At 46.0% G+C, this 27,492-nt stretch overlaps 1 pseudogene; it reads right to left on the reverse strand.

The window, feature by feature from the left end:
* Window positions 1-27,492, reverse strand: part of LOC139374482 (CDK-activating kinase assembly factor MAT1-like) — a 60,517-nt pseudogene that overhangs the window by 15,319 nt on the left and 17,706 nt on the right.

The following is a 27,492-nucleotide window of genomic DNA, read 5'->3' on the forward strand; positions in this document are numbered from 1 at the left end:
ATTAGGTGGTTCAGGAGTTCATTATGGAAATCAAAAGGGCATTTTTTATTACATATAAAAAAAACTAAACTCAATGGAAACTCATTATCCCTCACAAGGGTTCGAAAATCTTCCTTGCAAATTGCAATATGATCAACTGGAAGCCACAGAAAATAAAATATCTGCTGAATGACAGTTACTATGAGGTGGAAATGACAACGGCTTATCTCTTTTCACCAATGAGAACACCCTTATTTGTCTGCATATGCCCCTCTAAGCCAATTGGAGCTCTCCTGGCCGGTGGGAGGGCCTTAGTGCCAGCCCGTCTCCATGCAGACAGACGGTTGGGCTGGGTGCGGTCTGATGGATGGGCTGTGTTGTGAGGAGTGGGCCGATGGCGTCGAGGAGCGATTGGCCCAGGGGCCCGGCTTTGGGGAAGGCACTTCCTGTGTGTGCTGAAGGACGATGAGGTCCAGGCAAGGCGGGGCTGGGTACAGGGGAATGCTGGCTGTTTGCCCCTTAGAACAAAACCTTCCCCCCACCGCTCCTCTCACAGCTAATCAAGGGGGACTCCAGAGAAAAGACCCAGACTTCCAGGCGAGCCTGTACCCTCTGTTCCCCTCTCATACCCCCCGTCCCCAACAAGTATACTGTGCCACCCAGACTGTCTGTACAATCATTTTAATTTTATGATGTACACTACTGTGCTGTGCCTATGGACGTATCATATCACTGAGCATCTCTAGATCCTTCTCTCTGGATGTAGTCTACCACAGTGGATGTAGTCTTTCACAGTGCCATCCGTTTTATCACCAAAGCCCCATATACTACCCACCACTGCGACCTGTATGCTCTCATTGGCTGGCCCACACTACATATCCGTCACCAAACCCACTGGCTCCAGGTCATCTATAAGTCTTTGCTAGGTAAAGCCCCGCCTTTTCTCAGCTCACTGGTCACCATAGCAACACCCACCCGTAGCACGTGCTCCAGCAGGTATATCTCACTAGTCAACCCCAAAGCCAACACTTACTTTGGCCGCCTTTCCTTCCAGGTCTCTGCTGCCAATGACTGGAACGAATTGCATAAATCTCTGAAGCTGGAGTCTTATATCTCCCTCTCTAACTTTAAGCATCAGCTATCAGAGCAGCACTGTACCTGAACACAGCCAATCTGTAAATAGCACACCCAACTACCTCATCCCCATATTATTCCTTACCCTCTTGCACCCCGGTATCTCTACTTGCACATCATCATCTGCATATCTATCACTCCAGTGTTAATGCTAAATTATAATTATTTTCACCTCTAGGGCCTATTTATTGCCTACCTCCCTACTCTTCTACATTCTTACCCAATAAGTGTGTTCTTACCCAAGACGTCCCAGCAGCTTTAGCTCAGGCACGGGGGTTCTGTAAGTGTGGCTATTGATGGGCTGGTAGCTGTACAGAACCTCCTCTATACAGGACACTGTCTGACCCTGCAGCACAGGAAAGAGGACACATTACAGTCAAAAACAGGGACCCCCAGATAGCATATGAACACGTCACGTGTAGAATTGTAAGAAATTTGCTTTAAAACTGCAACATTTTCTCAGCCTCATGGCAAAATGTGTAGAAAAGCGTGAGATTAGCTAAGAAACTACATGGCCTGGAGGTAGGTGGCCCGGGGCCCCAGATTTGGTAATCTGGTCCTGGATGGCAAAACCCTGAACCAAAGTTACTAATATAAATACCCAGAATCCATCCTGTGGAAGACAAGGTAGGTAATTATAATACAGAACAAAGACCACCAATAAGGACCCGGTGATTGATGACATAGATTCACTTTACAGGAGGGCGGCAAATGCTATAAAATATAAAAGATGCATATTGGACACAAAGATGAACTGTACTAGTTGTTCAGGCTCTGATCTTGTTGCATCTTGATTACTGTCCGGTAACATATTGAGGTGCATCAAAGAAAGACCTAGCAAAGTTGCAGCTGGCCCAAAACAAAGCCTTGCCCTTAACTGCACACATGGAACTAACAACATGCATGAAAGTCTCTGGTTTGAGGAGAAATTGATTTCTTCTCTTCTTAAGAAACATTTTGTGTGTTAAAATGCCTAACCACTTGTACAATCTATTTGCTTACACTTTAAAAACAGACATGCATACATTCCCCACCACACATGCCACTATGGGTTTCTTCACCTTACCCAAACCCAAACCAGATTTAATGTGTTGCTCAGATGATGTAAAGACCTACGTCATTGTGGAATGTTCTGCCACTAAAGTTGAAAACATAACATGAATCACAGTGCCTCTCCTCTTTCTAAATATCTCATTTAAATGGATATAAGATTGTATATATGAATCATGTGGAAATAGTATTTTGTTGTCTCTTGGTGTCTTTCCAATTTATTTTTATTGATTTAAAAAAGTGAATTACATTCTTGAAATGAAATTGTCTGTACTTTGTCATGCATTTGTACGTTTTATATCGACCCCAGGAAGAGTAGCTGCTGCATGGGCAGTGGCTAATGGGGATCCTAATAAACTAAACCGGTCTGTGTGTGTCTCTCCAATCATTTACCAATCAAGTGGATTCATCCAGAAACACCAGCGTGGCACAGTGGGTGGCCAACCAAATTACCTAAACCACATCACTGCTATTTGGTAAACTCGCAGGCATGCCAAACGACCCACATTAATCTGTAGCTATCCTCTAATGAGAAAATATGCTGTGCCAACCAGTTAGCATCACCTGCAATTTCTCTTCCAATCAAGTGAAAAGCTTGACCTGAGCAGGCAGCTAAATAGATCTGATATCTACATATTCTCTTCCAATCCATAAAGGTTGAAAGAGGTTTCATATGTCTGCCTTGCCTCGCAGTCGAAAGACTGACTTCAGTTTCTCACGCCCTTGACCGTGGTCATTGAGCGAGAAATGTGATCCTTCTTCAGGACGTTTGCAGCACTGTTCGATCTGGGCCGGTGCCATTAGCCGCCATAAAGGGATTTTCCACACAGCCGGGTGGCCTTGTTCTCTACTGACTCGTAGTCTGGTTTTAAAGCATTTAGACTGGAAGGAAAGTAATGACAGTCTGGATGACAATGAAACAAACAGAGAATTAAAGGAACAGAGATCATGTCTAAACAAAAACAGACTCGGGGGGGAGACAGATGAGAGAGAGAGCGAGAGACACAGAGAGAGCGAGACACACAGAGAGAGCGAGACACACAGAGAGAGCGAGAGACACAGAGAGAGCGAGACACACAGAGAGAGCGAGACACACAGAGAGAGCGAGACACACAGAGAGAGCGAGACACACAGCGAGCGAGAGAGCGAGCCACAGAGAGAGAGAGCGAGACACAGAGAGAGAGAGCGAGCGACAGAGAGAGAGAGAGAGAGCGAGACAGAGAGCATTACAGTGAGAGTGGCGCTGATGAAAACCAACTGAACTAGTAACTTGTCCTCTGGCATCAGACTGCTGCTCTAGCGCATGCTGCTGGCCGGGCAAACATAGACAATCAAATAGAATGACCAAAACTGGGTCTAAAAACAACCAACACACAGCCCAGTGTGAAAACAGCTCAAAACTGTTTCAGTGGTATTGGGTTATCTAACATACCACTATTTTCTGTGATAATAAAATCAAGACATTTCTCAGTGGAAATGCAAACAAACAAAACTTCTTACAAATAGTCAAATATTTCCTACACAAAAACACTCTCCCTCACATGCGCACAAGTTTTTCTGCTGCTGCCACTCAACCTTTAACCCTGTGATGCCAGTGACCCGGGCGGCCTCTCCCCTCCCATTCATCCCTACAACACTGCAGCCCCACCACAAGCTAATCAAACCCAGACCAGCCACTCTCCCATCTATCTTCTTTCAGCACTATATTACTCACCCAGACAGACTAAGATAGAGGGGTGTGTGTGTGGTGAGAGAGAGAGAGAGAGAAAAAGAGAGAAAGAGAGAAAGAGAGAAAGAGAAAGAGAAAGAGAAAGAGAGAGAGAGCGCGCGAGGCAGAGAGCGAGGCAGAGAGCGAGGCAGAGAGAGACACAGAAAGACACAGAGAGAGCCAGACAGAGGGCCAGACAGAGGGCCAGAGACACACAGAGAGAGGGAGAGAGACAGACAGACAGACAGACACACAGACAGACAGACAGAGACACAGACAGACAGACAGACACACAGACAGACAGACAGAGACACAGACAGACAGACAGAGACACAGACAGACAGACAGACAGACAGACAGACAGACACAGACAGACAGAGACAGACAGAGACACAGAGACACAGAGACACAGACAGACACACAGAGACACAGCCAGACAGAGACACAGACAGACAGACAGACAGAGACACAGAGACACAGAGACACAGACAGACAGAGACACAGACAGACAGAGACACAGACAGACAGAGACACAGACAGACAGAGACACAGACAGACAGAGACACAGACAGAGACACAGACAGACAGAGACACAGACAGAGACACAGACAGACAGACAGACAGAGACACACAGACAGACAGACAGACAGACAGAGAGACACAGACAGACAGAGAGACACAGAGACAGACACAGAGACACAGAGAGACAGAGAGACACACAGACACAGAGACACAGAGAGAGAGACAGACACAGGCAGACAGACACAGGCAGACAGACACAGGCAGACAGACAGACACAGGCAGGCAGGCAGGCAGGCAGGCAGGCAGGCAGGCAGGCAGGCAGGCAGGCAGGCAGGCAGGCAGGCAGGCTGAGAAATAGACAGAAACAGAGAGAGAGAGATAAAAACTCAGAGCGAGAAAGAAACAGAGAGAAAGAGAGAGAAACACAGAGAAAGAAAGAAAGAACGGAGAGAAAGAGAAACACAGAAAGAAACGGAGAGAAACAGAGAAACAGAGAGAAAGAAACGGAGAGAAAGAGAGAGAGAAACACAGAGAAAGAGAGAGAAACACAGAGAAAGAGAGAAAGAAACGGAGAGAAAGAGAAAAAGAAACGGAGAGAAAGAGAAAGAGAGAGAGAAACAGAGAGAAAGAAACGGAGAGAAAGAGAGAGAGAAAGAGGGAGAGAGAGAAACACAGAGAGAAAGAGAGAGAGAAACAGAGAAAGAAACGGAGAGAAAGAGAGAAACGGAGAGAAAGAGAGAGAAACACAGAGAAAGAGAGAAAGAAACAGAGAGAAAGAGAAAGAGAGAGAGAGAAACACAGAGCGAGAGAGAAACACAGAGCAACAGAGAAAGAGAGAAACAAACGGAGAGAAAGAGAGAGAGAAACACAGAGAAAGAGAGAGAAACACAGAGAAAGAGAGAAAGAAACAGAGAGAAAGAGAAAGAGAGAGAGAGAAACAGAGAAAGAGAGAAAGAAACGGAGAGAAAGAGAGAGAGAGAAACACAGAGAGAAAGAGAGAAAGAAACGAAGAGAAAGAGAGAGAGAAAGAGGGAGAGAGAGAAACACAGAGAGAAAGAGAGAGAGAAACATAGAAAGAAACGGAGAGAAAGAGAGAGAGAGAAACGGAGAGAAAGAGAGAAAGAAACAGAGAGAAGGGGAGAGAGAGAAACACAGAGAGAGAGAAACACAGAGCGAGAGAGAAACAGAGAGAAAGAGAGAAAGAAACAGAGAGAAGGGGAGAGAGAGAAACACAGAGAGAGAGAGAAACAGAGAAAGAGAGAGAAAGAGAGAGAAACAGAGAGAAACAGAGAGAGAGAGAAACACAGAGAAAGAGAAACGGAGAGAAAGAGAAACACAGAGCGAGAGCGAAACAGAGAGAAAGAGAAACTGAGAGAGAGAAACAGAGAAAGAGAAAGAAACGGAGAGAAAGAGAAACAGAGAGAGAGAGAGAGAGAAACAGAGAGAAAGAGAGAGAAACAGAGAGAAAGAGAGAGAAACACAGAGCGAGAGAGAAACAGAGAGAAAGAGAAACAGAGAAAGAGAAACAGAGAGAAAGAGAGAGAGAGAGAGAGAGAGAAAGAGAGAGAGAGAGAGAGAAACAGAGAGAAAGAGAGAGAAACACAGAGCGAGAGAGAAACACAGAGAGAAAGAGAGAGAGAGAGAGAGAGAAACAGAGAGAAAGAGAAACACAGAGAGAAAGAGAGAGAAACAGAGAAACAGAGAAACAGAGAGAAAGAGAGAGAGAGAAACAGAGCGAGAGAGAAACACAGAGAGAAAGAGAAACGGAGAGAGAGAGAGAGAAAGAAACGGAGAGAAAGAGAAAAAGAAACGGAGAGAAAGAGAAAGAAATGGAGAGAAAGAGAGAGCGAGAAAGAGAGAAACAGAGAGAAAGAGGGAAACAGAGAGAGAGAGAGAAACAGAGCGAAAGAGAGAGAGAAACAGAGCAAGAGAGAGAGAAACAGAGAGAAAGAGAGAGAGAGAGAGAGAAACAGAGAGAAAGAGAGAGAAACACAGAGCGAGAGAGAAACACAGAGAGAAAGAGAGAGAGAGAGAGAGAGAGAGAAACAGAGAGAAAGAGAAACACAGAGAGAAAGAGAGAGAAACAGAGAAACAGAGAGAAAGAGAGAGAAAGAGAGAGAGAGAAACACAGAGAGAAAGAGAAACGGAGAGAGAGAGAGAGAAAGAAACGGAGAGAAAGAGAAAGAGAGAAAGAAACGGAGAGAAAGAGAGAGAGAGAGAGAGAGAGAGAGAGAAACAGAGAGAAAGAGAGAGAAACAGCGAGAAAGAGAAACGAAGAGCGAGAGACAGAGAGAGAAACACAGAGCGAGAGAGAAACACAGAGAGAAAGAGAAACACAGAGCGAGAGACAGAGAGAGAAACAGAGAGAAAGAGAGAGAAAGAGAGCGAAAGAGAGAGAAAGAGAGAGAAACAGAGCGAGCAAGAGAGAAACAGAGCGAGAGAGAGAGAAACAGAGCGAGAGAGAAACACAGAGAGAAAGAGAAACGAAGAGCGAGAGACAGAGAGAAACAGAGAGAAAGAGAGAGAAAGAGCGAAAGAGAGAGAAAGAGAGAGAGAGAGAGAAATAGAGAGAAAGAGAGAGAGAGAGAAACAGAGAGAAAGAGAGAGAGAGAAACAGAGAAAGAGAGAAACAGAGAGAGAAACAGAGAGAAAGAGCGAGAGAGAGAGAGAGAGAGAAACAGAGAAAGAGAGAAAGAAACGGAGAGAAAGAGAGAGAAACACAGAGCGAGAGAGAAACAGAGAGAAAGAAACGGAGAGAGAGAGAGAGATACACAGAGCGAGAGAGAAACAGAGAGAAAGAGAAACGGAGAGAGAGAGAGAGAAACAGAGAGAAAGTGAGAGAGAGAAACAGAGAGAAACAGTGAGAAACAGTGAGAAACAGAAACAGAGAGAGAGAGAAACACAGAGAGAGAGAGAGAGAAACAGAGAGAAAGTGAGAGAGAGAAACAGAGAGAAACAGTGAGAAACAGTGAGAAACAGAAACAGAGAGAGAGAGAAACACAGAGAGAGAGACAAACACAGAGAGAGAGACAAACACAGAGAGAGAGAGAAACAGAGAGCGAGAGAGAAACAGAGAGAGAGAGAAACAGAGCGAAAGAGAAACAGAGAGAGAGAGAAACAGAGCGAAAGAGAGAAACAGAGACACAGAGCGAAAGAGAGAGAGACACAGAGCGAAAGAGAGAGAGAAACAGAGAGAAAGAAACGGAGAGAAAGAGAAAGAAAGAAACGGAGAGAAAGAGAAAGAAACGGAGAGAAAGAGAGAGAGAGAAACACAGAGAGAAAGAGAGAAACACAGAGAGAAAGAGAGAAACACAGAGAGAAAGAGAGAAACAGAGAGAGAGAGACAAACAGAGCGAAAGAGAGAAACAGAGCGAAAGAGAGAGAGAAACAGAGCGAAAGAGAGAGAGAGAAACAGAGAGAAAGAGAAAGAAAGAAACGGAGAGAAAGAGAAAGAAAGAAACGGAGAGAAAGAGAGAGAGAGAAAGAAATGGAGAGAGAGAGAGAAACACAGAGAGAAAGAGAGAGAGAGAAACACAGAGCGAGAGAGAGAAACAGAGCGAGAGAGAGAAACACAGAGAGAGAGAGAGAAACACAGAGAGAAAGAGAGAGAGAGAGAAACAGAGAGAAAGAGAGAAAGAAACGGAGAGAAAGAGAGAGAGAGAAACACAGAGCGAGAGAGAAACAGAGAGAAAGAGAAACGGAGAGAGAGAGAGAGATACACAGAGCGAGAGAGAAACAGAGAGAAAGAGAAACGGAGAGAAAGAGAGAGAGAGAAACAGAGAGAAAGAGAAAGAGAGAGAAACGGAGAGAAAGAGAGAGAAACACAGAGAGAAAGAGAGAGAAACACAGAGAGAAAGAGAGAGAAACACAGAGAGAAAGAGAGAGAAACAGAGAGAAAGAGAGAGAAACAGAGAGAAAGAGAGAAACAGAGCGAGAGAAACAGAGAGAAAGAGAGAGAAACAGAGAGAGAGAAAGAAACGGAGAGAAAGAGAAAGAAACAGAGAGAAAGAGAAAGAAATGGAGAGAAAGAGAGAGAGAGAGAAACAGAGAGAAAGAGAGAGAAACAGAGAGAAAGAAACGGAGAGAAAGAGAAAGAAACGGAGAGAAAGAGAGAGAGAGAAGAGAGAAAGAGAGAAACAGAGAGAAAGAGAGAAAGAAACGGAGAGAAAGAGAAAGAAACGGAGAGAAAGAGAAAGAAATGGAGAGAAAGAGAGAGAGAGATAAACAGAGAGAAAGAGAGAGAAACAGAGAGAAGAGAGAGAGAAACACAGAGCGAGAGAGAAACACAGAGCGAGAGAGAAACAGAGAGAGAGAGAGAAACAGAGAGAAAGAGAGAGAGAGAGAGAAACAGAGAGAAAGAGAGAAAGAAACAGAGAGAAAGAAACGGAGAGAAAGAGAAAGAAACGGAGAGAAAGAGAGAAACAGAGAGAAAGAGAAACGAAGAGAGAGAGAAAACCACAGAGCGAGAGAGAAACAGAGAGAAAGAGAAACAGAGAGAAAGAGAGAGAGAGAAACAGAGAGAAAGAGAGAGAGAGCGAGAAACACAGAGAGAGAGAGAGAGAAAGAGAGAGAGAGAAACAGAGAGAGAAACAGAGCGAGAAGAGAGAGAGAGAAACAGAGCGAGAGAGAGAGAGAAACACAGAGAGAGAGAGAGAAACAAAGAGAGAGAAACAAAGAGAGAGAAACAAAGAGAAAGAGAAAGAGAGAGAGAAACAGAAAGAGAAACAGAGAGAAAGAGAGAAACAGAGAGAAAGAGAGAAACAGAGAGAAACAGAGAGAGAAACAGAGCGAGAAAGAGAGAGAGAGAAACAGAGTGAGAAAGAGAGAGAGAGAAACAGAGCGAGAAAGAGAGAGAGAGAAACAGAGCGAGAAGAGAGAGAAACAGAGCGAGAGAGAGAGAGAAACACAGAGCGAGAGAGAAACAGAGAGAAAGAGAAACGGAGAGAGAGAGAGAGAAACAGAGCGAGAGATAAACAGAGCGAGAGAGAAACAGAGAGAAAGAGAGAGAAACAGAAAGAGAAAGAGAAACACAGAGAGAAAGAGAAAGAGAGAGAGAAACACAGAGCGAGAGAGAAACAAAAAGAGAAAGAGAAACACAGAGAGAAAGAAAAAGAGAAACAGAGAGAGAGAGAGAGAGAGAAACACAGAGCGAGAGAGAAACACAGAGAGAAAGAGAGAGAGAAACAGAGAGAAAGAGAGAGAGAAACAGAGAGAGAAACACAGAGAGAAAGAGAAACAGAGAGAAAGAGAGAAACAGAGAGAAAGAGAGAGAAAGAGAGAGAGAGAGAGAAACAGAGCGAGAGAGAAACAGAGAGAAAGAGAGAAAGAGAAACAGAGAGAGAGAGAGAGAAACAAACAGAGAGGCAGAGAAAGAGACAGAGAGACAGATAGAGACACATGGTGAAAGGGCAGTAAATCCCTTTTTTTCTACAGAGACAGACGGACCAGAGACAACCCGTACACATACTGTACATCTCTGACCTTAACACCACACACACTGAGCTCCCCTGTTAAATGGAGTGTCTGCATCACTGTAGCATACCAACAATGTGAATCTGATTATTGGTTGCCATCTAGGCCAAAAGCAACTCCACCGTATGACTAATGATTCAGATGCAGTCCCCTGTGAGACAGGACCAGAAAGTTGAAACATACCCAGAGGAGCCCAAGCAAGACAGGAGTAAGTCAAGCTGAAACTCAATTTATTGAAGCATACCAGCCCCCTATGCAGACACCCAAAGCTACACCCTAGCACATCCCATCCAGCACCAGTCTAGTGTAGTTTAGAGCAGTGGTTCCCAAATTGTTGGGCGCCCCCTTCATAAAAAAAAATGCTTTAAACCTCTTTAAATGTAAATTCCCCATATTTGTGGACCCTATTAGATTTGTTTTATTCAATTCAGTCTGGCATAAGAACGGTAGCCCCCATCTGCAAAAGCAGGGTGTCTGCGGAAAGCTGAGTATCTTGTCTATTGATCGATGCCTTAAAATCTTTGTTGACTTACTACCATAAATGGGCATACACATTTCTAAGGGAAGGCCGTGCCGATGACCTCGTTTCAAGATGGCTGCTACCTACATTCCGGTGCGTTCTGAAGCATAAACAAACTAAACACGGAATACGTTGCTATACAAGGAATCATGTAGTGTTGAACAAATCAAAATATATTTTATATTTGAGATTCTTTAAAGTAGCCACCCTTTGCCTTGATGACAGCTTTGCACACTCTAGGTATTCTCTCAACCAGCTTCATGAGGAAGTCACCTGAAATGGAATAGGTGTCCAAACTTTTGACAGGTACTGTAAGTATTCAGAATCTTTGCTATGAGACACACAAGGATGATCAATGGAAACAGGATGCACCGAGACAGGATGGTGTTGAGGCACAGGTCTGGGGAAGGGTACCAAAACATTTCCGCATCATTGAACGACTCCAACACAGTGGCCTCCATCATTCTTAAATGGAAGAAGTTTGGAACCAACAAGACTCTTCCTAGAGCTGGCCGCCCGGCCAAACTGAGCAATCGGGGGAGTAGGGCTTGGTCAGGGAGGTGACCAAGAACCTGATGGTTATTCTGACAGAGCTCCAGAGTTCCTGTGGAGATGGAAGAATCTTCCAGAAGGACAAACATCTCTGCAGCACTCCACCAATCAGGCCTTTATGGTAGAGTGGCCTGACAGAAGCCACTCCTCAGTAAAAGGCACATGACAGCCCACTTGGAGTTTGCCAAAAGGCACCTAAAGGACTCTCTGACCATGAGAAACAAGATTCTCTGCTCTGATGAAACCAAGATTGAACTCTTTAGCCTGAATGCCAAGGGTCACATCTGGGGGAAACCTGGCACCATCCCTACAGTGAAGCATGGTGGTGGCAGCACTGTGGGGATGTTTTTCAGCGGCAAGGACTGGGAGTCTAGTCAGGATTGAGGAAAAGATGAACAGAGCAAAGTACAGAGAGATCCTTGATGAAAACCTGCTCCAGAGCGCTCAGGACCTCAGACTGGGGCTAAGGTTCACCTTCCAAGAGGACAATGACCTTAGGCACACAGCCAAGACAATGCACGAGTGGCTTCGGGACAAGTCTCTGAATGTTCTTGAGTGGCCCAGCCAGAGTCTGGACTTGAACATCTCTGGAGAGAACTGAAAATAGCTATGCAGCAATGCTCCCCATTCAACCTGACAGATCTTGAGAAGATATGCCGAGAAGAATGGGAGAAACTCCCCAAATATAGGTGTGCCAATCTTGTAGCGTCATATCCAAGGAGACTCAAGGCTGTAATCGCTCCCAAAGGTGCTTCAACCAAGTACTGAGTGAAGGGTCTGAATACTTATGGAAATGTGATACGTTTTTTACTTTCAATAAACCTGCAAAATATTCCAAAACGTGTTCTTGCGGGTTATTGATGAGGAAAAACAACAATTTAATACATTTTCGAATAAGGCTGTAACGTAACAAAATGTGGAAAAGGTCAAGGAGTCTGAATAGTTGTTTCCTAACACACTGTAAGCTTCCATTTGTCTGTGTTTAACCTATACCTACATGGAGGGTATCAAATACATCCTTAGGTTGGTAGGATCAAATCTAGCTTATTGCCAATGTTATCTGATTCTATCATTTTATGTTGCCATTAAGCCATACATAGTCACCACCGAGTGAGTACATCTTTGCGCATCAAAAATATGATGTTGCCTGCATACGCTGTAGGCATCCATTACTCAGGGGATTGGCTACTATGGCACCTGGACAGTCTTGTAGCCAATGAGATAAGCTTTCCAGGGATATGCAGGTGACCCTGGGTGGGACAAAACATGGCCTAGAACCTTTTATGCATAATGCAAACTATTGCTACCTGCCTCAGAGACGAGACGCACTGAGCATGCTACATTACATTGTAAACAGATTTCATCGCTTTCATTTCATTGCTTTAGCATAAAAGATGGCTTAAATTAAAAAAATGTAAATACAGGAAAAACTAAGAATATCGAACAGGAACCTAAAAAGGCAGCAGCAGCTATAAATAACTAAATGGACATAGAAGTTTTGAATAAAATACCAGAGTCGGACTCGGATCAGGGGAGCAATTTGGACAACGAGGATTTCGACTCAGCTGACAAATATTTCTTTCTAGAAGGATTGGATCCACTTTTAGATCTGTATAAGTACGTTATTTTCATGACTTTATATAGCAAATGTACTATATGTATTTATTTATTTTTTAAGTAACTTTTTGTGCATTGGATTTAGTTCACATAAGCCTATGTAACAAGTCATTTCATGTTATAGAATTCCAAAGTAGTTATTGTCTATGTTTCATATTGGTTCATTGTTTGCTGTTCTAAGTTTCATCCTTGTAACTTTGGAGAGGCCACTAAACTCTCATAGCCATTGATGATTTGTGGTTCTCACCTCTGTCTCCAAAGTGTTACTGTTACATTGTGTGAGTCATTGTACAGATAAAGTTTAGGCTTGGTGTTTTTACTTTACAGTAATGTCGTTTTGTAAATTTAGTCAACTGTAATTCTGTGTCTTACAACAATATATCCCTTTATTTTATTCACCACAGAGCGAAAGATGCAGAGGATTTGGATGATGACGTTTGGGAGACACCCCTCCCCAGCTAGCGCCCCCACTGGTCAAGGTCTTCACTCCCCACTGCCATGTCAATCCCCCCCGTCTGATGGTTCTACATCCACCACTCGACAAAGACCCCACTCCTCTTCAACCACCCCCACTGCAGGCCCTGGCACCCCTCCCCTCTCTGCAAGTTCATCTGGAGGTGCAGGGGCAAGGGCAGGGAGGAGATCTAGGCCTCAACAGTGAAGAGGGAGAGGGGCAGTGGAAGCAGCACAACAGAGGGAGATGAAACTGAGGACAGGTGGCATACAGTCCTTGAAGATCAGGAGCCGGAACAATTTAGCTTGACGACCTGAAGGCCCACCAACGACCTTAAGGCCCACAGTTGGTTAGTGATGAAACATACACCCCCTTACAGCTGTTGCAGCTCTACTTTTCCACCTCTGTACTGGAAACACTAATTAGTAATACCAACAAGTATGGGGACAAGAAGCAGCAGGGTGGGAGAACGATGCCCTGGAAACCTGTCACCATCGATGACATGCTCAACTTCATTTCCTTGGTGATTTTCATGGGACTGGTAAAGTTATCAAGACTAGTTGACAACTGGAGCAAATCCCCACTCTATCGGTTCCAGTTCCCCACCTCCATCATGAGTGAAAACCGATTATTGGCAATCAACTGTACTCTTCACATGAGTGACCCACAAAATCATCAGGTGAATGACCAGAAGAAGGGGACTGCAGGGTATGATCGTCTTGCAAGAGTCAAGCCCCTTTATCATGACATGGTGGAGGCATGAAGAACTTACTACCAACCTGCTCAAAATCTTTCTATAGATGAGCGTATGGTTGCCTCATATTGGCTTAAAGCAATATACACTGCTCAAAAAAATAAAAGGAACACTTAAACAACACAATGTAACTCCAAGTCAATCACACTTCTGTGAAATCAAACTGTCCACTTAGGAAGAAACACTGATTGACAATACATTTCACATGCTGTTGTGCAAATGGAATAGACAACATGTGGAAATTATAGGCATTTAGCAAGACACCCCCAATAAAGGAGTTGTTCTGCAGGTGGGGACCACAGACCACTTCTCAGTTCCTATGCTTCCTGGCTGATGTTTTGGTCACTTTTGAATGCTGGCGGTGCTTTCAATCTAGTGGTAGCATGAGACGAAGTCTACAACCCACACAACTGGCTCAGGTAGTGCAGCTCATCCAGGATGGCACATCAATGCGAGATGTGGCAAGAAGGTTTGCTGTGTCTGTCAGCGTAGTGTCCAGAGCATGGAGGCGCTACCAGGAGACAGGCCAGTACATCAGGAGACGTGGAGGAGGCCGTAGGAGGGCAACAACCCAGCAGCAGGACCACTACCTCCGCCTTTGTGCAAGGAGGAGCAGGAGGAGCACTGCCACAAAATGACCTCCAGCAAGCCACAAATGTGCATGTGTCTGCTCAAACGGTCAGAAACAGACTCCATGAGGGTGGTATGAGGGCCCGACGTCCAAAGGTGGGGGTTGTGCTTACAGGCCAACACCGTGCAGGACGTTTGGCATTTGCCAGAGAACACCAAGATTGGCAAATTCGCCACTGGCGCCCTGTGCTCTTCACAGATGAAAGCAGGTTCACACTGAGCACATGTGACAGACGTGACAGTCTGGAGACGCCGTGAAGAACGTTCTGCTGCCTGCAACATCCCCCAGCATGACCGGTTTGGCGGTGGGTCAGTCATGGTGTGGGGTGGCATTTCTTTGGGGGGCTGCACAGCCCTCCATGTGCTCGCCAGAGGTAGCCTGACTGCCATTAGGTACCGAGGTTAGATCCTCAGACCCCTTGTGAGACCATATGCTGGTGTGGTTGGCCCTGGGTTCCTCCTAATGCAAGACAATGCTAGACCTCATGTGGCTGGAGTGTGTCAGCAGTTCCTGCAAGAGGAAGGCATTGATGCTATGGACTGGCCCGCCCGTTCCCCAGACCGTTCCCCAGACCTGAATCCAATTGAGCACATCTGGGACATCATGTTTTGATGCTTTAGTCCAGGTCTGGGAGGAGATCCACCAGGAGACCATCCGTCACCTCATCAGGAGCATGCCCAGGTGTTGTAGGGAGGTCATACAGGCACGTGGAGGCCACACACACTACTGAGCCTCATTTTGACTTGTTTTAAGGACATTACATCAAAGTTGGATCAGCCTGTAGTGTGGTTTTCCACTTTAATTTTGAGTGTGACTCCAAATCCAGACCTCCATGGGTTGATAAATTTGATTTCCATTGATCATTTTTGTGTGATTTTGTTGTCAGCACATTCAAATATGTAAAGAAAAAAGTATTTAATAAGAATATTTCATTCATTCAGATCTAGGATGTGTTATTTTAGTGTTCCCTTTATTTTTTTGATCAGTGTATGACAAATAAGCCGACCAAATGGGGCTATAAGCTCTTTGTGCCGATTCAGCCTCTGCCCACACGTGGAAGTTTTTCATCTATGAAGGCTTTCACACCCACTGGGAAGGGCCTTAGTTATGACTCTGTCATGCAGCTGATGGACTTCCTCTTACTTGGCAGTGGGTACAAGCTCTTTGTGGACAATTTTTACACTCGTCCCTTTTCATAGACCTCTTAAAAAAGAAAGTAGGAAGCATGGTGCCACAAGCCCTTAACAGAATCGGTTTCCCCAAGACCAAGGTAAATGACAAAGACAGAGGAGAGGGGGACCATACGTTGGAATAGGACTAACAAGCTGCTTTTTGTGAAATGGGAGGACACTAGGGAAGTAACCATGCTCACCACACAGCATAAGGCATTCAATAACGACCACGTCTCTAGGAGGGGGAAAAATGTCACTGGGGCATAGGGGAGAAAGGAAGTTCCCATTCCTATTAAGGACTACAATGCCAGCATGGGGGGCGTTAACCTACCTGATGCTCTGATATACCACTTCCTGGTCTTGTGGAGAACCTGGTAGTAGCCTAAGACTGTTTTTTTTACCACTTTGTGGACATTGCTACAGTAAATGATTTCATTCTCCACAAGTAGATGGCCAAAGCAAAAGGTCAAACCTCTCTCTCCCAGTTGACCTTCTGAGAGCAGCTGGTGTTGGAAATGGCTGAATTGAGGGCCCAAAGCAACCTCACAACCATAACAATAGCCCCCACTGAAGGTGAGCGCCACTATCCAACACACATGCCAAAAGACAAAAAGGAACAACTGCAAGCATTGCACAAAACACAGGGGGCGTGAAATGCCAGATCTCCTGTCCGAAATGCCAGTTCATTTTTTGTTTCCTGGCAGAGAGGGACTGCTTCAAAGACTAATCACAACATACACAAGCTATTGTGAAAGTGAAATCTAATCATCTACACCTGGGATATAAAACAAACATCATTTATACTGAACAAATAGCAGTTAGGGATTGGAAATATGTAATAGCTCTGGAATTATCTCATTTACAGACATGCCACTCTGGAGAGGTTTAGGGACACTTGGAAACGTCCCATGAACACACCTGACACCACTTACTAAAACATCTGCCCATTTCTAGTTGTTAGGTCAATCAATCCCATTGTTCACATGTTGTGGAAGCCATCTGATGCCATCAATAATTCACTTATAGCCTGTCAATTAAAGATTACTTTCAACATAAAAAAAATGTAACTTTGTGTGCGTTTGATCTTGTGTATTCTGAACTATGTATCTCCTATCCATCTTCTGATCATTTCCTCATCATCTCCCAGATGTCGTCTTCTAAATATACCAAGTTGTTGCATTTCAGAATCATGTAATTACACATGAATAGCAGTTACCCAAAAGTATGTCTATTTAAGAGGAAATCTACATTTTGCCATTACATTTAAGAGGTTAAGGAACTCAGTCCGGCTTTAAACTTACTCTTGAAAGTTGTAATAGTAGAATGCACAAGGTGAAATTTCAAAATTGTGTAGTACATCATCAGTTCCTCTTGTCATGTCAGTTATTGCATACAGCAATATCGTATTTGCACAAAACGTGTAGAATTGCAGGAAATAAGCTTTAAAACTGCAACACTCTCTCCACCAACAAGAGGGGTGTGAACAGTTTGTGTCATGAACAGTGCTTGTGTCCATAGAAATAGATGTGGGGCGCAAGCAACAGGGGGGCAGGATATTCCCCAATGCTGGAAGAGGGCCCTTAGTGAAAGAGTTTGGGAACCCCTGGTCTAGAGCAATGTGTCAGTACTGGCAGTATCCAGTTCGTTCGCTAACGGCAGCCTACAGACAGTACAATGGGATTGAAAAACAATACCCAAAAACTGTTAGTGTTGAATGACAAGGGCAGGCTAACTGGTTTACAACTGCCAGACATTAAGCTGCCTTGGTGCAGGCCAGACATTAAGCTAACTTGGTGCAGGCCAGACAAGACCGGAGAGAATGATGATCACATACAGTGGGGAGAACAAGTATTTGATACACTGCCGATTTTTCATGTTTTCCTACTTACAAAGCATGTCATTTATATCATAGGTACACTTCAACTGTGAGAGACGGAATCTAAAACAAAAATCCAGAAAATCACATTTGTATGATTTTTAAGTAATTAATTTGCATTTTATTGCATGACATAAGTATTTGATCACCTACCAACCAGTAAGAATTCCAGCTCTCACAGACCTGTTAGTTTTTCTTTAATAAAGAAGCCCTCCTGTTCTCCACTCATTACCTGTATTAACTGCACCTGTTTGAACTTGTTACCTGTATAAAAGACACCTGTCCACACACTCAATTAAACAGACTCCAACCTCTCCACAAAGGCCAAGACCAAAAGGCTGTGTAAGGACATCAGGGATAAAATTGTAGACCTGCACAAGGCTGGGATGGGCTACTGGACAATAGGCAAGCAGCTTGGTGAGAAGGCAACAACTTTTGGCGCAATTATTAGAAAATGGAAGAAGTTCAAGATGACGGTCAATCACCCTCGGTCTGGAGCTCCATGCAAGATCTCACCTGGTGGGGCATCAATGATCATGAGGAAGGTGAGGGATCAGCCCAGTACTACACGGCAGGACCTGGTCAATGACCTGAAGAGAGCTGGGACCACAGTCTCAAAGAAAACCATTAGTAACACACTACATTGAGCTGGGACCACAGTCTCAAAGAAAACCATTAGTAACACACTACGCCGTCATGGATTAAAATCCTGCAGCGCACGCAAGGTCCCCCTGCTTAAGCCAGCACATGTCCAGGCCTGTCTGAAGTTTGCCAATGACCATCTGGATGATCCAGAGGAGGAATGGGAGAATTGGTCATGTGGTCTGATGAGACAAAAATAGAGCCTTATGGTCTAAACTCCACTCGCCGTGTTTGGAGGAAGAAGAAGGATGAGTACAACCCCAAGAACAGCATCCCAACTGTGAAGCATGGAGGTGGAAACATCATTCTTTGGGGATGCTTTTCTGCAAAGGGGACAGGACGACTGCACCGTATTGAGGGGAGGATGGATGGGGCCATGTATCGCGAGATCTTGGCCAACAACCTCCTTCCCTCAGTAAGAGCATTGAAGATGGGTCGTGGCTGGGTCTTCCAGCATGACAACGACCCGAAACACACAGCCAGGGCAACTAAGGAGTGGCTCCGTAAAAAGCATCTCAAGTTCCTGGAGTGGCCTAGCCAGTCTCCAGACCTGAACCCAATAGAACATCTTTGGAGGGAGCTGAAAGTCCGTATTGCCCAGCGACAGCCCCGAAACCTGAAGGATCTGGAGAAGGTCTGTATGGAGGAGTGGGCCAAAATCCCTGCTGCAGTGTGTGCAAACCTGGTCAAGAACTACAGGAAACATATGATCTCTGTAATTGCAAACAAAGGTTTCTGTACTAAATATTAAGTTCTGCTTTTCTGATGTATCAAATACTTATGTCATGCAATAAAATGCAAATTAATTACTTAAAAATCATACAATGTGATTTTCTGGAATTTTGTTTTAGATTCCGTCTCTCACAGTTGAAGTGTACCTATGATAAAAATTACAGACCTCTACATGCTTTGTAAGTAGGAAAACCTGCAAAATCGTCAGTGTTTCAAATACTTGTTCTCCCCACTGTACATAACAGGCCACAGGTAGCATCCTATCGGCAACCAAATCTTTAAATGAGTCAAAGAAACAACAGTTAATAAGTTTGAATCCTGGTGTCTCTCCTGCACATGTGAAAGGAGTCCCCCGCGCACCCAACTTTCCATCCTGAACGTTCTATCATCACCTTCTATTAAAAGCAGTGTGGATCAGTGGATATGCTTGTTTTCTGAGCTCTCTGGCAATTACTCTGTCAGCACAGTGGAACAACTGAGCGAGAGCGAGGAGTGGAACAGAGAGAAAGCGAGGGGTGGAACAGAGAGAGAGGGGAGGCAGAGAGAGCGAGAGAGAGAGAGCGAGAGAGAAAGAGCGGCCAAGAGAGAGAGAGAGAGAGTGCGGCCGAGAGAGTGAGTGCGGCCGAAAGAGAGTGACCGCGAGAGAGAGAGCAGCCGAGCGAGAGAGAGGGGCCAAGAGAGAGGGGCAGAGGGCACGCGAGAGAGAGGGGCCGAGAGAGCGAGAGAGCGACCGAGAGAGCGAGGCAGAGAGCGCGCGAGAGAGGGGGGCCGAGGGCGCGCGAGAGAAAGGGCAGAGAGAGAGGGGCAGGGGCAAGCGAGCGATAGAGGGCCAAGAGAGGGGCCGAGGGCACGAGCGAGAGAGAGAGAGGGGCCGAGGGCACGCGAAATAAAGGGCAGAGAGAGAGAGAGGGGCAGGGGCAAGCGAGCGATAGAGGGCAAAGAGCAAGAGAGAGGGGCCGAGAGACAGAGGGGCCGAGGGCGCGCTAGAGAGAGAGGCCGAGCGAGCGAGCGAGAGAGAGGAGCCGAGCGAGAGAGAGGGGCCGAGAGAGCGAGCGAGAGAGAGGGGCCGAGGTCGCTCGAGAGAGAGGGGCCGAAAGAGAGGGGTCTGAGCGAGAGAGGGGCCGAGGGCGCGCTAGAGAGAGGGGCCGAGCAAGCGAGCGAGAGAGAGGGGCCGAGGGCGCGCGAAAGAAAGGGCAGAGAGAGAGAGAGGGGCAGGGGCAAGCGAGCGATAGAGGGCAAAGAGCAAGAGAGAGGGGCCGAGAGACAGAGGGGCCGAGGGCGCGCTAGAGAGAGGCCGAGCGAGCGAGCGAGAGAGAGGGGCCGAGAGAGCGAGCGAGAGAGAGGGGCCGAGAGAGCGAGCGAGAGAGAGGGGCCGAGAGAGCGAGCGAGAGAGAGGGGCCGAGAGAGCGAGCGAGAGAGAGGGGCCGAGAGAGCGAGAGAGAGAGAGGCGCCGAGAGAGCGAGAGAGAGAGAGGGGTCGAGAGTGCGAGCGAGAGAGAGGGTCCGAGAGAGCGAGCGAGAGAGAGGGGCCGAGAGAGCGAGCGAGAGAGAGCGAGCGAGAGGGGCCGAGAGAGCGAGCGAGCGAGAGGGGCCGAGAGAGCGAGCGAGAGAGAGGGGCCGAGAGAGCGAGCGAGAGAGAGGGGCCGAGAGAGCGAGCGAGAGAGAGGGGCCGAGAGAGCGAGCGAGAGAGAGGGGCCGAAAGAGCGAGCGAGAGAGAGGCCGAGGGTACACGAGAGAGAGGGGCCGAAAGCATGCAAGCGATAGAGAGCAGAGAGAGGGGGGCCGAGAGAGCGAGAGGGGCCGAGAGAGCGAGAGAGAGGGGCAGAGGGCGCGCGAGAGAGAGGGGCCGAGCAAGCGAGCGATAGAGGGCAGAGAGAGAACGAGAGAGGGGCTGAAAGAGAGCGAGAGAGAGGCCGAGAGAGAGGGGTCGAAAGAGAGAGAAAGCGAGAGAGAGGGGGCGAGAGAGAGATGGAGAGAGGGGGGGTGAGAGAGAGAGCGCGCTAGAGAGGGGCCGAGAGAGAGGACCCCAGCGGCGCAGAGGAAGACTCTACAGCAGCACTACCACAGGGCCAACACAAACATCTGCTTTCAACATTAAAAAGAGGCCCTTACAACAAGGGAAAAAAAGTGCGTATACTTGTGAGTGTGTGTAAATGTGTCTGTGTTTAAGTTTACCCAAAAAGTCCCCTGTGACACTAAAGTAAAACTCTTGGGAACATCCATCTTAATAAAATCACAGGGGAAGTGAACTTGAGAAAATCATAGCCGGTAAGTCCACATCAGGCCTACATATTTTTTTAATTTTTTGTCAGCTAAGAACATAGCCTACCCATAGCCTAACAAATTCTTATTTTCAATGACGGCCTAAATCAGGGGCAGAACTACAGATTTAACGTTCTAACCACTAGGCTACCTGCCACCGTTCTTAACCATCACGTATATTCACCTCTCAAGACCTAGAAATAACTAGCCACTGTAGCCAGCATATGGTTGTAGAAAAGCAGAAAAAAAAAATAGAAAAACAATTATTTGTCACATACACATGGTTAGCGGATGTTAATGCGAGTGTAGCGAAATGCTTGTGCTTCTAGTTCCGACAATGCAGTAATAACCAACAAGTAATCTAACCTAACAATTCCAAAACAACTACCTTGTACACACAAGTGTAAAGGGATAAAGAATATGTACATAAAGATATATGAATGAGTGATGGTACAGAACAGCATAGGCAAGATGCAGTAGATGGTATCGTGTACAGCAGTGGGGCAAAAATCCCAGAAAATCACATTGTAGGATTTTTAAGGAATCTATTTGCAAATTATGGTGGAAAATAAGTATTTGGTCACCTACAAACAAGCAAGATTTCTGGCTCTCACAGACCTGTAACTTCTTCTTTAACCTCTTGGTGTTAGGGGGCAGTATTTTCATTTTTGGAAAAAAAACATTCCCTTTTTAAACTGGATATTTTGTCAGGAAAATATGCTAGAATATGCATATAACTAACAGCTTTGGATAGAAAACACTCTCACGTTTCCAAAACTGTAAAAATATTGTCTGTGAGTATAACAGAACTGATGTTGCAGGCGAAAGCCTGAGAAAAATCCAATACGGAAGTGCCCCAGGTTTTGACTGCGTTCCAATGACTCCCTATATGGCTGTGAATGTACCATCAACGAGCTTACGCTTTCTACGTATTCCCCAAGGTGTCTACAGCATTGTGACGTAGTTTTACGCATTTCTGTTGAAGAATAGCCATATGGGGGCATATTGCGTAAGTGGTCACATGGTGGCTCCGAGAGAGATTCTCGCGTAAAGTGCAGAGGTAGCCATTACTCCAATCGGTCCTAGAGAAAAAGGAATTGTCCCGACGGATATATTATCGAATAGATATTATAAAAACACCTTGAGGATGGATTCTAAACAACGTTTCCCATGTTTCTGTCGATATTATGGAGCTAATTTGGAATATTTTTCGGCGTTGTGGTGACTGCAATTTCCGGGCGATTTCTCAGCCAAATGTGAAGAACAAACGGAGCTATTTCGCCTACAAAAATAATATTTTGGGAAAAAATGAACTTTGGATGTCTACCTGGGAGTCTCGTGAGTGAAAACATCTGAAGTTCATCAAAGGTAAACGATTTAATTTGATTGCTTTTCTGATTTCCGTGACAAGTTTGCCTGCTGCTAGCAAGGCATAATGATATGCTAGGCTATGATAAACTTACACAAATGCTTGTCTAGCGTTGGCTGTAAAGCATATTTTGAAAAGCTGAGATGACAGGGTGATTAACAAAAGGCTAAGCTGTGTTCCAATATACTTCACTTGTGATTTTCATGAATAGGAAGATTTTCTAGGAAGATTTATGTCCGTTGCGTTATGCTAATTAGTGTCAGATGATGATAACGGTCCCGTGCACGGGCTGGGCGTCACTACAGGTTAAGAGGCTCCTCTGTCCTCCACTTGTTACCTGTATTAATGGCACCTGTTTGAACTTGTTATCAGTATAAAAGACACCTGTCCACAACCTCAAACAGTCACACTCCAAACTCCACTATGGCCAAGACCAAAGAGCTGTCAAAGGACACCAGAAACAAAATTGCAGACCTGCACCAGGTTGGGAAAACTGAATCTGCAATAGGTAAGCAGCTTGGTTTGAAGAAATCAACTGTGGGAGCAATTATTAGGAAATGGAAGACATACAAGACCACTGATAATCTCCCACGATCTGGGGCTCCACGCAAGATCTCAACCCGTGGGGTCAAAATGATCACAAGAACGGTGAGAAAAAATCCCAGAACCACACGGGGGGACCTAGTGAATGACCTGCAGAGAGCTGGAACCAAAGTAACAAAGCCTACCATCAGTAACACACTACACCGCCAGGGACTCAAATCCTGCAGTGCCAGACGTGTCCCCCTGCTTAAGCCAGTACATGTCCAGGCCCCTCTGAAGTTTGCTAGAGAGCATTTGGATGATCCAGAAGAAGATTGGGAGAATGTTATATGGTCAGATGAAACCAAAATATAACTTTTTGATAAAAACCCAACTCGTCGAGTTTGGAGGACAAAGAATGCTGAGTTGCATCCAAATAACACCATACCTACTGTGAAGCATGGGGGTGGAAACATCATGCTTTGGGGCTGTTTTTCTGCAAAGGGACCAGGACGACTGATCCGTGTAAAGGAAAGAATGAATGGGGCCATGTATCGTGAGATTTTGATTGAAAACATCCTTCCATCAGCAAGGGCATTGAAGATGAAACGTGGCTGGGTCTTTCAGCATGACAATGATCCCAAACACACCGCCCGGGCAATGAAGGAGTGGCTTCGTAAGAAGCATTTCAAGGTCCTGGAGTGGCCTAGCCAGTCTCTAGATCTCAACCCCATAGCAAATCTTTGGAGGGAGTTGAAAGTCCATGTTTCCCAGCAACAGCCCCAAAACATCACTGCTCTAGAGGAGATCTGCATGGAGGAATGGGCCAAAATACCAGCAACAATGTGTGAAAACCTTGTGAAGACTTACAGAAAACGATTGACCTCTGTCATTGGCAACAAAGGGTATATAACAAAGTATTGAGATAAACTTTTGTTATTGACCAAATACTTATATTCCACCATCATTTGCAAATTAATTAATTAAGAATCCTACAATGTGATTTTCTGGATTTTTTTTCTCATTTTGTCTGTCATGGTTGAAGTGTACCTATGATGAAAATTACAGGCCTCTCTCATCTTTTTAAGTGGGAGAACTTGCACAATTGGTGGCTGACTAAATACTTTTTTGCCCCACTGTACATGGCTGCACCGATTCCGTTAGAGTCTCTCGAGTGAGCCATGTTTCCGTGAAGCAAAGGACGTTACAGTCTCTGATGTCTCTCTGGAATGCTACCCTTCTTCGGATTTCATCAACCTTGTTGTCAAGAGACTGGACATTGGCGAGTAGTATGCTAGGGAGTGGTACGCGATGTGCCCGTCTCCGGAGCCTGACCAGAAGACCGCTTCGATTGCCTCTTTTACGACGTTGTTGTTTTGGGTCGCAGGCTGGGATCCATTCCGTTGTCCTGAGTGGAAGGCAGAACACAGGATCCGCTTCGCGAAAGTCGTATTCCTGGTCGTACTGATGGGGAGTTGACGTTGCTCTTATATTCAGTAGTATGTAATGAAACTGTATGTAATGAAACCTAAGATTACCTGGGGTACCAATGTAAGAAATAACATGAAAAACCCCCAAAATACTGCATAGTTTCCTAGAAAAGCGAAGTGAGGCGGCCATCTCTGTCGGCGCCGGGAAGTCTATACACACTCAAACATAGGAGATACTTAGTCAGTGTTCAAGGCCAAGCCTAATTAACAGCTGGACACGAGATCTGATCACACAAACTCTACCCCCAGGGAGCCGTATCACTACCAGACACGCACTCTACCCCCAGGGAGCCGTATCACTACAAGACACACACTCTTCCCCCAGGGAGCCGTATCACTACCAGACACACACTCTTCCCCCAGGGAGCCGTATATCTACCAGACACACACTCTTCCCCCAGGGAGCCGTATATCTACCAGACACACACTCTACCACCAGGGAGCCGTATCACTACCAGACACACACTCTAACCCCAGGGAGCCGTATATCTACCAGACACACACTCTTCCCCCAGGGAGCCGTATCACTACCAGACACACACTCTACCCCCAGGGAGCCGTATCACTACAAGAGACACACTCTTCCCCCAGGGAGCCGTATCACTACCAGACACACACTCTTCCCCCAGGGAGCCGTATCACTACCAGACACACACTCTACCCCCAGGGAGCCATATCACTACCAGACACACACTCTACCCCCAGGGAGCCATATCACTACCAGACACACACTCTGCTGGCTCTCCCTCTGACTCTGCAGGACATCCCAAGGTCACTGGAGATAAACCCCTTCATCAGCACCTCTGCTCAAAACACCCCCAATACACACACACACACACACACACCTTGTTCATGGGTAACTTCAGCTGAGCTCCATGTAACCCAGGCAGAGCCTCAGGGGGCTCCCTTCACTAATGACCCAGTGATAATTACCTACAATCAAAACAGAGCGAGGCGGCGGGAGGAAGACAGCCACTGTGTGGAATTGTATTAGGGACGCTAATGACCAGAGTTAGGACCACCTGAGCGATTGAGAGGGTCAAATCCTCCACTGTGCGATCCTCCTACCCCCTCACTGCCACCCCTACCCGGGTGTAGATAAAGAGCTTTGTGGCCCCCTCTGGCCCACTGAGAACAAGTAGCAAGTGTAAACACCCGTTCCTCCCCTTCCCTCACAGGGTTAAATATAACCGTCCTGCAGGCAGCAGCTGCCCCCTCGCAAAGCCCTTAAAGCTGACAACTCCTTTTTCCCCTGGGCTGGGCTGGCATGCCCGTGGGGTGCTAGGGCCAACCAAAACAGGGCCAAACCAGGGGCACAAGTGTGAATGAATGCCCACAGATGCTGGTGCCAATCATGGACTGGGGGGACAGGACCTCTCCTTTACCCCCCAGAGTCCCCCAAGCCCACACCTCACTGCCCCGCAGCCATGAGTCTACGTGCCAACACTGGAATATAAGAGCAAAGGGCGAAGGTGAAGGGTCGAGCCCTCTCTCACATAAGACAGGACGGCCTTCGAGCTCTGAATGACACACCAGTCAAAATTAACGTCAATCACTTTGGTGAGGCATAAATGGAAACATACATGCATCATGCATGCCAACCAACATATATAATCAGAACTGTAAAAACCCCAGCACACACCTGGGAACAATGGTTCAGTGAAGCAGTAAGAGGAGGAAAAATGAGGAAGAAAAACAAAATGAAAGAAAAATAATGAAGTGTTCGGGGAAAGTAGCAGTGTGGTGTATCTGTAGCCTAGAACGTCCCCAGTAGAACAGGTCCAGCCAGTCTGCCAGACACTGCTTGGCCTGCATTGAGGAGCATGACTACCTAACAGAGGTCATTGTAGAGGACAGCATACTACCAAGGAAAACAAGCCTGCGCAAACATGCACCGAATGTGTGTGAGTGTGTGTACATGCACACTAAGGCCTTTGGATTCCATTCCCTGAGTAGAGTGGAGTCAAGCCAAAGAGGACCCTAGGTATTTTAGCAAGGTACACATCTGTGTTTAGGGATAAACTTTCCACCCTCATTTGTCTGAGAGTGAGTGAGAGAGAGTGTGTGTGTATTGGGTTTGTTTTGTGTTGTGTGTGTCCCTCTCTTGCTCTCTCATTAGGAGCACGTCAGCCTCATCAGGTATGTCAGCTGCTCTGCGGGCCATATCTCACCCCTGTGGCGATGGAACGTTTTATTTAAGATGGCGCTGAAAGCTAGACCAAGGTGGAGAGATTCCCTAACGGTCAACCGCAAGCAGACATGGCAGATTGTGACAGCTGTGGACAACCCCCCCCACACACACACACACACACACACACAGACTAAAAAAGGTACAGCACTCAAGACATCTACTTCCATGAACCAGAGGATAATTGAATTCTAAAGTCATTCAACTCAACCAATGTTCAGTTTTGCAAACAAACGTGGCTATGATATAATGTTGTGATGTAGTCTAACTGATAGACTAGAACTAACACACAGAGGGAGAGAGACGTCACCAATAGCATGGAAGGGTTACCTCCCCCCACATCCAATTCCTTTTGATTTGAGTGTTTGTCTACTTTAAAAAGAGAACACGCTTCACTTTGGTCTTCAAAGGATGTTTGCCACGGCTGGGCAATGTGTGTGTGTGTGTGTGTGTGTGTGTGTGTGTGTGTGTAACATACATGGATATGTGTGAGAAATATCAAGGCAGGCTGGGAGAGAGTCTCTTTGTTCTGGGGAGTGCTACAAAGTGAGGGATTACCCAGAATGATTCTGGACCATTCCTGGGACAAGACCAGACCCATCCCCACTGCCTTGCAGCAGAAGCCCAGTCACACCTGGACCCAGGGGGAGTATGTTCTCTAACCACCCCTTAGCCTTCTAATAATCATTATTTTTTAGGATCCCTTATTAAAAGGTATCAAAAAAATATTTAAAAGTATTTGGTTAAACATTGAATTTGGTCTTACTGTTATTAGCCCAGCTATACCCAAACTGGGGTACGCCAATGTGATTCACATTTTCAAACAGTCCATTTAGATTTTCCAATA

This window comes from Oncorhynchus clarkii, chromosome 19, assembly GCF_045791955.1.
Source record: "Oncorhynchus clarkii lewisi isolate Uvic-CL-2024 chromosome 19, UVic_Ocla_1.0, whole genome shotgun sequence".
Classification (NCBI taxonomy): domain Eukaryota; kingdom Metazoa; phylum Chordata; class Actinopteri; order Salmoniformes; family Salmonidae; genus Oncorhynchus; species Oncorhynchus clarkii.